Source organism: Acinonyx jubatus, chromosome D2 (assembly GCF_027475565.1).
Source record: "Acinonyx jubatus isolate Ajub_Pintada_27869175 chromosome D2, VMU_Ajub_asm_v1.0, whole genome shotgun sequence".
NCBI classification, from domain to species: Eukaryota; Metazoa; Chordata; class Mammalia; order Carnivora; family Felidae; genus Acinonyx; species Acinonyx jubatus.
Window position 1 is genome coordinate 33,313,946 of NC_069393.1, and position 9,215 is coordinate 33,323,160.

Here is a 9,215-nt window from a genome sequence, read left to right on the forward strand (position 1 = left end):
GAGGATGACAGTGCCTCCTGTCAGCACTTTAGGTGGCTGAATTGGACGACTACTAGAAAGTTGGCTTGGCTAGAGGTGCCAGTGTGGGGAGGGGGACTCACAGTTCTCCCCACCCCCCACTGACTCCTCAAACACATACTCTGGGGGCCCCTCTTTGCACCAAGAGGCCAGGTGAACTGGGCTCAGGTCATGCAGAACAGCAGCTGTCTTGCAGTTTTCGGAAGGGTTGCTGACTGGGAACCAAGAGAGTCTCACTCTGAGGACCCTGCAGCTGCAGGTCCTGGCTTGCCACTCTTGCTGCGGAACCAGTTTGGTACAGGCAGCTGCTGGGCCTGCCTCTGCTCTGAGACTTCGCATAGGACGTTCGTGTAACTCAGGTGGGAGCCATAACTGCTAGCTGCGAGGGGGCTTGCAGCAGGGAACCATGGGCAGGAGCTGCCAACCTTGCAGTAGCATTCATTATTGCTGAAGCCTCCCTAATTCCCCATATTTTAAGCAGTCATTTTCCCACAGCACTAGTCTCACTCTTAGAATTTTCTCATCAGACTCTTCCTTAAGCACTTTTTCTTGACATGTGTATTCCTTTCCTGGGTGATTGCTATAAGAAAGATGAAGTCTTAGTTAATGTCAGGAATCCTAAACTGATGGTCTGTTGTCCAAATCCAGCCCTTAAACCTGTTTTTTTGTTGACTTGCATAATTTCAATTGGAAAGTTTTAACATTAAAAAAATCCAGATTTCAGACATTTCTTAACATTTTGTGTCCTACGTAGGTTTCTCCCAGAACAAGTCTTCAGTTGCAAGTAGTTTATTTGGAAGGTGATCCTAGGAAACTCTAGTTAGGGAGTGAGGGAGTCAGACAGGGAAGGGATGGTAGAAGGGCAAGGTTACCAAGGAAGTTACCATATGGGCATCTGGAGCTTGCTTATGCTGGGGCATTCGGGGAACCAGTGTAGAACACGCGTCTCACAGTTGTCTCACCTGAGAGGCAAAGTCATTAGCATATTTATCCACCAAAACCAGCAGTTATTGGCTGGGAGCTGCTACAGCGTGGGGGAGAAGGGACAATGGTGGTGTTAACGCATAAGGAACATCCAGCCTGTTGTACAGCAGAGAAGAGTGGGCTCCCAAATCCAGAAGATGCTGGAACTGACAGCATCTGCCCCAATATGGAAGATTTAGCAAAACTGCTCCTCAGTTCTCACTTGGCAACAATTGGCAGGAGCTCGATGGCAGGTGCCCCTTTAAACAAGATAAGAGCTCTCCTGTCTGCCATAGTCGTTACACTCCCTTCCCCACGTTGTCCTACACTCAGCCTGCTTTACTCTTTATGTTACCTACTTAGCCTCTGGGGTGTTGGCGTTTGTGACCCCTGGTGTATGTCTAGTTATAGCTGTGAGTCCCACTGACTCTGTTTCCAATAACTTCTTAGTCTTCTTTGCATCTCACAGGGCAGCTAGCCCAGTGATTCCAAAAGATGTTGACTGATTTCTTCTGTTTCTCTAGCCCTGTACTCTGAATTATTTTTTTCTCTGAATTTCAGACCATCTTCCCTCTCTGCTTCTGAGCGGGTACAGTAGGTCTTCACTTTGTGGACTGGCTTGGGGAGGCCCTTTCTTATCTAACATCAACCTAATTGGCTTTCAGTTTCTAAGACGCATGAAGCTCCTTTCTGCCTCACGTCAAGATCCCTGCCTGAAAAGTTCTTTTTTTTTCCTTTATGACAGGCTAACTCATATTCATCTTCTAGGACTAAGACTAAGTGTCACCTCCTCAATGGAACCTTCCATATCATTCAGTCCCTTACGAGGGTTATGTCCCTCTACTATACATTGTCACAGTGCACTGTATTCCTCCTTAACATATTTATAATAATTACATATATATTGGTATAATTTGTATTTACACTGGAGTTCCCTCATTAATGCAGTTATCTTATGCAAACCCGACTATACACACTCAACTGAAAGAGAAAGAAACAAAGAAATTCCTTTATTTAAAGCATGCTCTTCCCTCAAAGCCAGATCTGGACGTCTACTGTCTCAGGTGATACCTGAAATGCTAAGAGAAATAGCTGTTATTTCTTGGTTTTTGTGCTTCTAAATGCCAAAGTCCTGGTGACTTAACATATTTTCAGGAGTAATTTTGCAATCTTTGGGGCGTCTAGGTGGCTCAGTCCGTTAAGTGTCCAACTCTTGATTTCGAGTCAGGTCATGGACTCATGGTTTGTGAGTTCGAGCCCCCTGTCTGGCTTTGAGTTAACAGTGAAGAGCCTGCTTGGGATTCTCTCTCTCCCTCTCTTTTTCTGCCCCTCCCCTGCTCATGCTTGCTCACTCTCTTGCTCTCTCTCTCTCAAAATAAATAAATAAACTCAAAAAAATAATAATTTCGCAATCCCTGCCTTTGAACTGATTTTAGAACCTGCCTCCACTCACTAACACACACAAATATAGAAGATTGAAATTTCAACTGCATTATCTGCCTCTCCGTCTAGACTGAAGCTCCATGAGGACAGACAACATTCTTGCCTCCATCATTATTGCATCCTCAGGATCTGGCAAAGTGCTGGACACATAGTGAGTATCCAATAAATCTTTGTTGAATGGATGATGATGGGTAGGTAGGTGGTGAATGATGGAAGATGTGGAGGGATGATGAGAGCCGTGAGGACCAGCGCTGTGCAGGACACGCCTGGAGATGGGATGGTACTTAATATGACAGCTCATTAGGGGGAGAAGGATGAAGGAGATGAGGTCACTGAACTACTGCAGTTGACTATCTGCCTAAAGGCCTACTCTTCTATAAGTCTCTCGGGATTTGTTAAGTCCTGTGTTCTACTTTCCCTCAAACCAAATTCTCTGGATTAGTGCCTTATCCCAGGTAGTGCAGCCGCCTCTGAGTCACTGCACAGAACTGCTGTATCCCTCAGGGCTCAGACAGAGTGCACCATCCGGCCTGAATTCCTAGCCCAAACTAAAAACTCCACCCAACTCCCTACTGTGATCCTGCTCATGACTCCCTCCCTATTTTAGCCCAAAAGTTTATTTTGACCCCTAAAGCCAACACTCATCTTGATCAGTTTGTTTTTATTTTAAGTTTCTTTATCTATTTTGAGGATGGGGGAGAAGGGGCAGAGAGAAAGGGAGAGAGAATCTCAAGCAGACTCCGTGCTGCTGATGCAGAGCCTACTTGGGGCTCTGCCTCACAAACCGTGAAATCATGACCTGAGCTAAAATCAAGAGTCAGCCGCCACCCAGGTGCCCTTATCATAATTGTTTTTTATAGCCCTCATGCCAATCCCACCCTTGATTCCCATCTTGACCCTAACCTTGGCCCTGAAATAGGCTTCTGATTCTGAGTACATTATATACATCCATGCTTTTTGGTTGTTGTTGTTGTTATTTATAAAGCCTTTACAGATAGTATTTAATTTGAAATTTACAACTCTATGTAATCATCCCCATCTTATAAATGAGGAAACCAAGAATATGGAAAATGCCCAAGGTCACACAGTTAATAAATTGAGGATCCCAGATCAGATTCAGGTCTTCCTGCTCTAAATCCAGGGTTACAGGCGTCTGGATTACTGAAGTTCCAGAATAAGGTTCCATTGCCCTTGGGGCAAAGCAATCCTAGATAATCAAAGACCTCAGGGTACTAATAGTAGCGATAATAATAATAACCTTAACTCACTGAGCAATTTCTTTGTGACAAGCAAAGTGCTGAGAAGCTCTTCATACATGAACTCATCTAATCCCCCCACCAAGGCTACACAGCTCCATAGTTCCATTTGACAAGTGAAGAAACCATGGCTTTCAGAGGTTTAAGTAATTTGCCCAAGGACACATAGCTAGTAAGGGGCAAGACAGAATTCAGACTCGAGTCTCTCTGATTTTAAATGTAGCTCACTTCAATCTTTACAAAGAAATGGAATAGCAACAGGAAGCAGATTGGAGCCTGGATCTTGCAACCATATACCCACCATACCTTTTGAGCCATGGTGCCAAATTCTAGAGTATTGTGTTTGATTACTAAAATTGGGTCAAAAATGAGTCAAGTCTTGGTAGGACTGACTCACTGTGGTGTCTGTCAGCTCTAAAAGGAGACAGGAAGCCTCAGAGGGCAACAGCCAGCAGACCACTGCAGAGTGGATGAAGGTCCCAGAAGCATCTACCACAAGCCCTGCAGTGGTTAAACATGGAAATCCACGTGCCTGCCAAAGAAAAGACCCAGACTTAAGACTCATTTTGAAAATTAAACCTGCCAAACCCCATTTCTTTCTCCATACTCATCCCTACTCCCTAATAGGGCTCCATTTTGGTCAACTTCTCTGTCTTTCATCTCTGACTCTCACACTTTATCCTTCTCCTTCATGGGCAGGGCTCTTTGTCTCCCTCCAAGTCCCCATCCCCATCTCAGCTCATGACTCTGAATATCATTGCTGCCACCTTCCCATGTCCCATTTCTCTGAATCTTACTCTCAGTGCCTGGTAGATCCCTGTGTTATGGGATCCCCCCTCTTTTTTAGTAGAATATACATAACATAAAATGTACCATTTTAATTTCATTTATTCTTATTATGGTAAAATATGCATAATATTTACTTTTTTAACCATTTTAAGTGTACAGTTCAGTGGCACCAAGTACATTTACTTTGCTGTATGACCATCATCACTATTCATTTTCAGAACTTTTTCAACATTACAAACAGAAACTCTGTACCCATTAACCAATGACTCTCCATCCCCTCTCTCCTCAACCCTGGTAACCTCTATTCTTAACTTCCTGTCTGTATGAATTTGCCTATTTTAAATACCTCACAGAGGTGGAGTCATACAATCTGTGTCTGGCTTATTTCACTAAACATAAAATTTTCAGAGTTCCTTCATGTTGTAGTGTGTATCAGAATCCGATTCCTTTTTAAGGCCGAATAATATTCCGTTGTATGTATATGCCACATTTTGTTTTCCCATTTATCTGTTGGTGGACAGTTGGGTTGCTTCACCTTTTGACTTCACCCATTGTGAATAATGCTGCTGTGAACATGGTGTACAAGTCTCTTTTTGAGTCCCTGATTTCAATTCTTTTGGGTATATACCTAGGAATGGAATTGCTCAATCGTATGGTAATTCTATGTTTAACTTTTTGAGGACCTGCCAAACTACTTTTCATAGTGGCTGCACCATTTTATATTCCAACCAGCAATGCACAAGGGTTTTAATCTCTCCACATCTTTGCCAACACTTATTATTTTCCACTTTTTTGATAACAGCCAAACAAATGGATATGAAGGGGTGTGTGAAATCTCTTTTGAATACAGTGTTCCAAGCATTCCTGATTCCCAGGGTCTGCTCCTCCCTCTGGACTCCCCATGCACCTCTCCTGACTGTGAGGGTTGGCATTTCCCTGTGGCAGAGAAACCATCATCGCTGATGAGCAGTCACCACCCTTCTTTCTCCCTGTACTTTCTGGTCTTTCTTCCAAGCTCTGGCAAGCTGCTGCCCATCTCTCTGCCTTTTGCTTACGGAGAGTTGGACTGAGAAATAATACAGGCTTTGGGAAGAATACAAATTCAATATCATCAGGCCCACAATCTTCTGAGCTCTTTTATTCATATCGTCTTCCAGACCAGAGACCATAGGACTCCACAGGGACCAATTTTATGGCTTTGACCTGCCACTGACCTCAGAACTAGAACAGCATCCAGATCCTTAGGCAAAATTGTTTCTTGGTCTCATCGGAACCCAAGGGAACAGCTTATATTCTAGTTACAGTGCCCAATCTATTTGCATCAAGTCCTTTCCTTTGCTGAGGCTCATATTTGGTGGTTTAGGTCTCCAAGACAGATCCTGGGTGTGGTGATTCACCTCCTGCATGAGCCTCATGACTCCTTCAGGGGAACTTGGAGACCTGGAATTTTGGTTGGGATTCCCAGTTCATGTTCCCAGAATCTAGACCCTCTGGGGCAACATTTGTTTGTACTGTTTAGTACTTACGTCCTCTCCATGGACTTCTGATGTCAAGAGCAAAGTGTGTCAAAACCAGCCCCCACATTGTCATACGTTCTGGGCTTTGCTTCAGCCCAGTCCTTACCTGTTTGCTTAAATTAGGTGCCTGGTGTAAATTTCTTTTTCTTTTTGTCTTTTCTGTCTTCCGTGAAAGCAGGTGGAAAAAAAACGTCCTGCATTTCACAAAAGAGGAGAGAACTATGGAGGGAAGTGATTCACCCTGGTGCACAGATGGACTCAGCAATGAAGCTGGGAATGGAACTCCATTCTCTGACTCTGAAACCACAGCCCTCACCATGGGCAGTCACCATCTTCTTCAAGAAAAAGCTCTTGGCTTATGCTCCAAGATATGGCCTTTGTACTTGACAGGTGCCACTGGGATTGGGTAGTGGGGCTCTCTACCCTCATTATTCCCACTCCAACCCATGAGACTATTGTATTGACCTTCAAATATGGATTTCATGGTATAACCCTTGAAAGGAAATTTCTAAGGCTCTTTTTTTTTTAAGTTTATTTTTGAGAGAGAGAGAGAGAGAGAGAGAGAGAGAGTGAGAGAAGAGGTGGGGCAGAGAGAGAGGGAGAATCTTTATTTTTTCAATATATGAAATTTATCGTCAAGTTGGTTTCCATACAATACCCAGTGCTCATCCCAAAAGGTGCCCTCCTCAACCCTCAGTTTGTTCTCAGTTTTTAAGAGTCTCTTATGCTTTGGTGAGAGAGGGAGAATCTTGAACAGGCCCCGTGCTGTCAGTGCAGAGCCCTATGTGGGACTCGAACTCACAAACTGTGAGATCGTGACCTTTGCGGAAATCAGGAGTTGGACGCTTACCCGACTGAGCTACCCAGGCGCCCCCTTTCTAAGGCTCCTTCTAAGCAAAACATATGACCTCGCAAGTTTGGAAAAACAAAAGCTCCTGAAGAATAAGAATGGAGGCAGCTGTAGGGGCTCTCCTCTATTCCCTTGAATTGTCACTTCCTCTCTGGTGTCCTCTCATTTCATTTCTCCCTTCAGCTACTGCACCCAGCTCTGGGGGGTATCCTTCCCTCATTCCCTCCAGCCCAGGCCCATACACAATCTAGGTCACTCTCTTTTGCTTCTCTTGTTTCAATTGAGATTAGTAGGAACTTTCAGCTTTACTAAAAACCTTATACACATCCTTGTTTAAGAACTTATAGTGCCTTTCTGGAGTCTATGGTATCATGTGGTTTTTAAGAACTTTTACAATCAGAACTCATCCTACTTAGCTCTACTTTGTTCTCACTACTCGTCAGTGTAAACTCTTCTTAACTGCACCAGATTTCTCACTCTTGTATACACGTGTACACATGTATACACAAAACCACACACATGCATACACACACCACAGTTAAGGACATATAAAATTTACTCTCTATAAGATATACAATGTTTATTCCAGCTTCTATCTTTTTCCAGGACTCTTGTTTGGAACTTCTTTTTTTCTGTGCTCTTACCAATCCATCATGACCCATCCCTTAAGATTTGTTCAGGCCTAGGAAATCTCTAACTTCAGTGTGCCTGTTCTCTACTTTCACTGTAGTTTTGGTCAGTGGTCAGACTATTTGATGTTAACTTTTTTTTTAAGCATTTTGACTTTAAATTTTTTAAGCTTGTTTATTCATTTTGAGAGAGAGAGAGAGAGAGAGGAAGAGAGCATGAGCAGAGGAAGGGGAGAGAGAGAGCGAGGGAAAGAGAAACCAAGGAGGCTCCCCACTGTCAGCATGGAGCCCAATGTGGGGCTTGAACTTACAAACTACAAGACCATGACCTGAGCTGAAACCAAGAGTCGGATGCTTAATCAACTGAGCCATCTATGCGTCCTGACCATTTTTTTTAATTATAGTAAAAACACATATAAAACTTACCATTTAACAATTTTTAAATGTACATTTCAGTACTATTAAGTATATTCCCTTTGTTGTGCAATAGATCTCCAGAACTTCATCTTGCAAAACTGAAGCTCTATACCTATTAAACAATAACTCCCCCATTCCCCCTTCCTCCTAACCCCTGGTAATTCCCATTCTCCATTTCTATGAATTTGACTACTTTGGATACCTCTGTATCTAAAGATATATGTAGAATCATGCAGTATTTGCCTTTTTTGTTCGTTTGTTTTTGGACTGGCTTATTTCATTTGGCATAATGTTCCCAAGATTCATCCATGTTGTAGCATGTGATAAGATTTCCTTCCTTTTTAAGACTGACTAATTTCCATTATATGTATATACCACGTTTTGCTTATCCATTCATGTCAGTGGACATTTAGGTTGCTTCTACCTCTTGGCTATTGTGAATAGTACTGCTATGACATGAATGTACAAATATCCCTTTGAGACCCTGCTTTCAATTCTTTTGTATGTATACCCCGAATTGGTATTGCTGGATCATATGGTTGTTCTATGTTTAATTTTTTGAGGAACTGCCATACTGTTTTCCATGGTGGCTGCACCATTTTACAATCTCACTAGCAGTGGAAAAGGGTTCCCATTTTTCCACATCTTGCCAATGCTTGTTCTTTTCTTTTTTCTTTTCCTTTTTTTATAGTAACCGTCTTGTTTAATAGCATTTTAATTGTTTCATATATAGCATTTTGTCTTCCTTACCAGATTTAAACTTCTTCAGGACACAGATCACATATGTTCTGTGTGCTCTTAGGGTCTAGCCCAGCACTAGGTACACATTAGGTATTTGAAAGTAATTTTTGGTTGATTGTATGAAATTAACAGCTTGAGTTGAACTTAATTCTTTTATTTTTGAACTTGGGCTGGAGTTTGCTTTCCAAATAGAATAAGCTGACTGCCATGACATAGACTGAGTAAATCCTAGGACACTATGCCATGGAGCAGAGAGTCTGTTCAGGGAGAATGTCACTGTTATTTCCTTGTTGACTAAAAATGTAAACTTTGTGGTTATCCCACAAGCTGCTGGGCCCACTGTTGCTGAGGGTGGTTCCTACCCTCCCTGCAGAGGGACAATGCTCTGGAAACCCAGTTTTACTTAGAAGATCCTAGAGGGAAAAATTCAAAAGCTCAGAAGGGTGCCAGCACAAGAACTGTGAGGAACTATCACAGATGGAAAGTAAGTACAGATATTCTCAATTCTGCTATCTTCTCACCTCTACCCAGTTTCTCCCAATTTTCCTGAACCTTAGGGAACCAAATTCTCATCCACTACCGTGACTTTCAG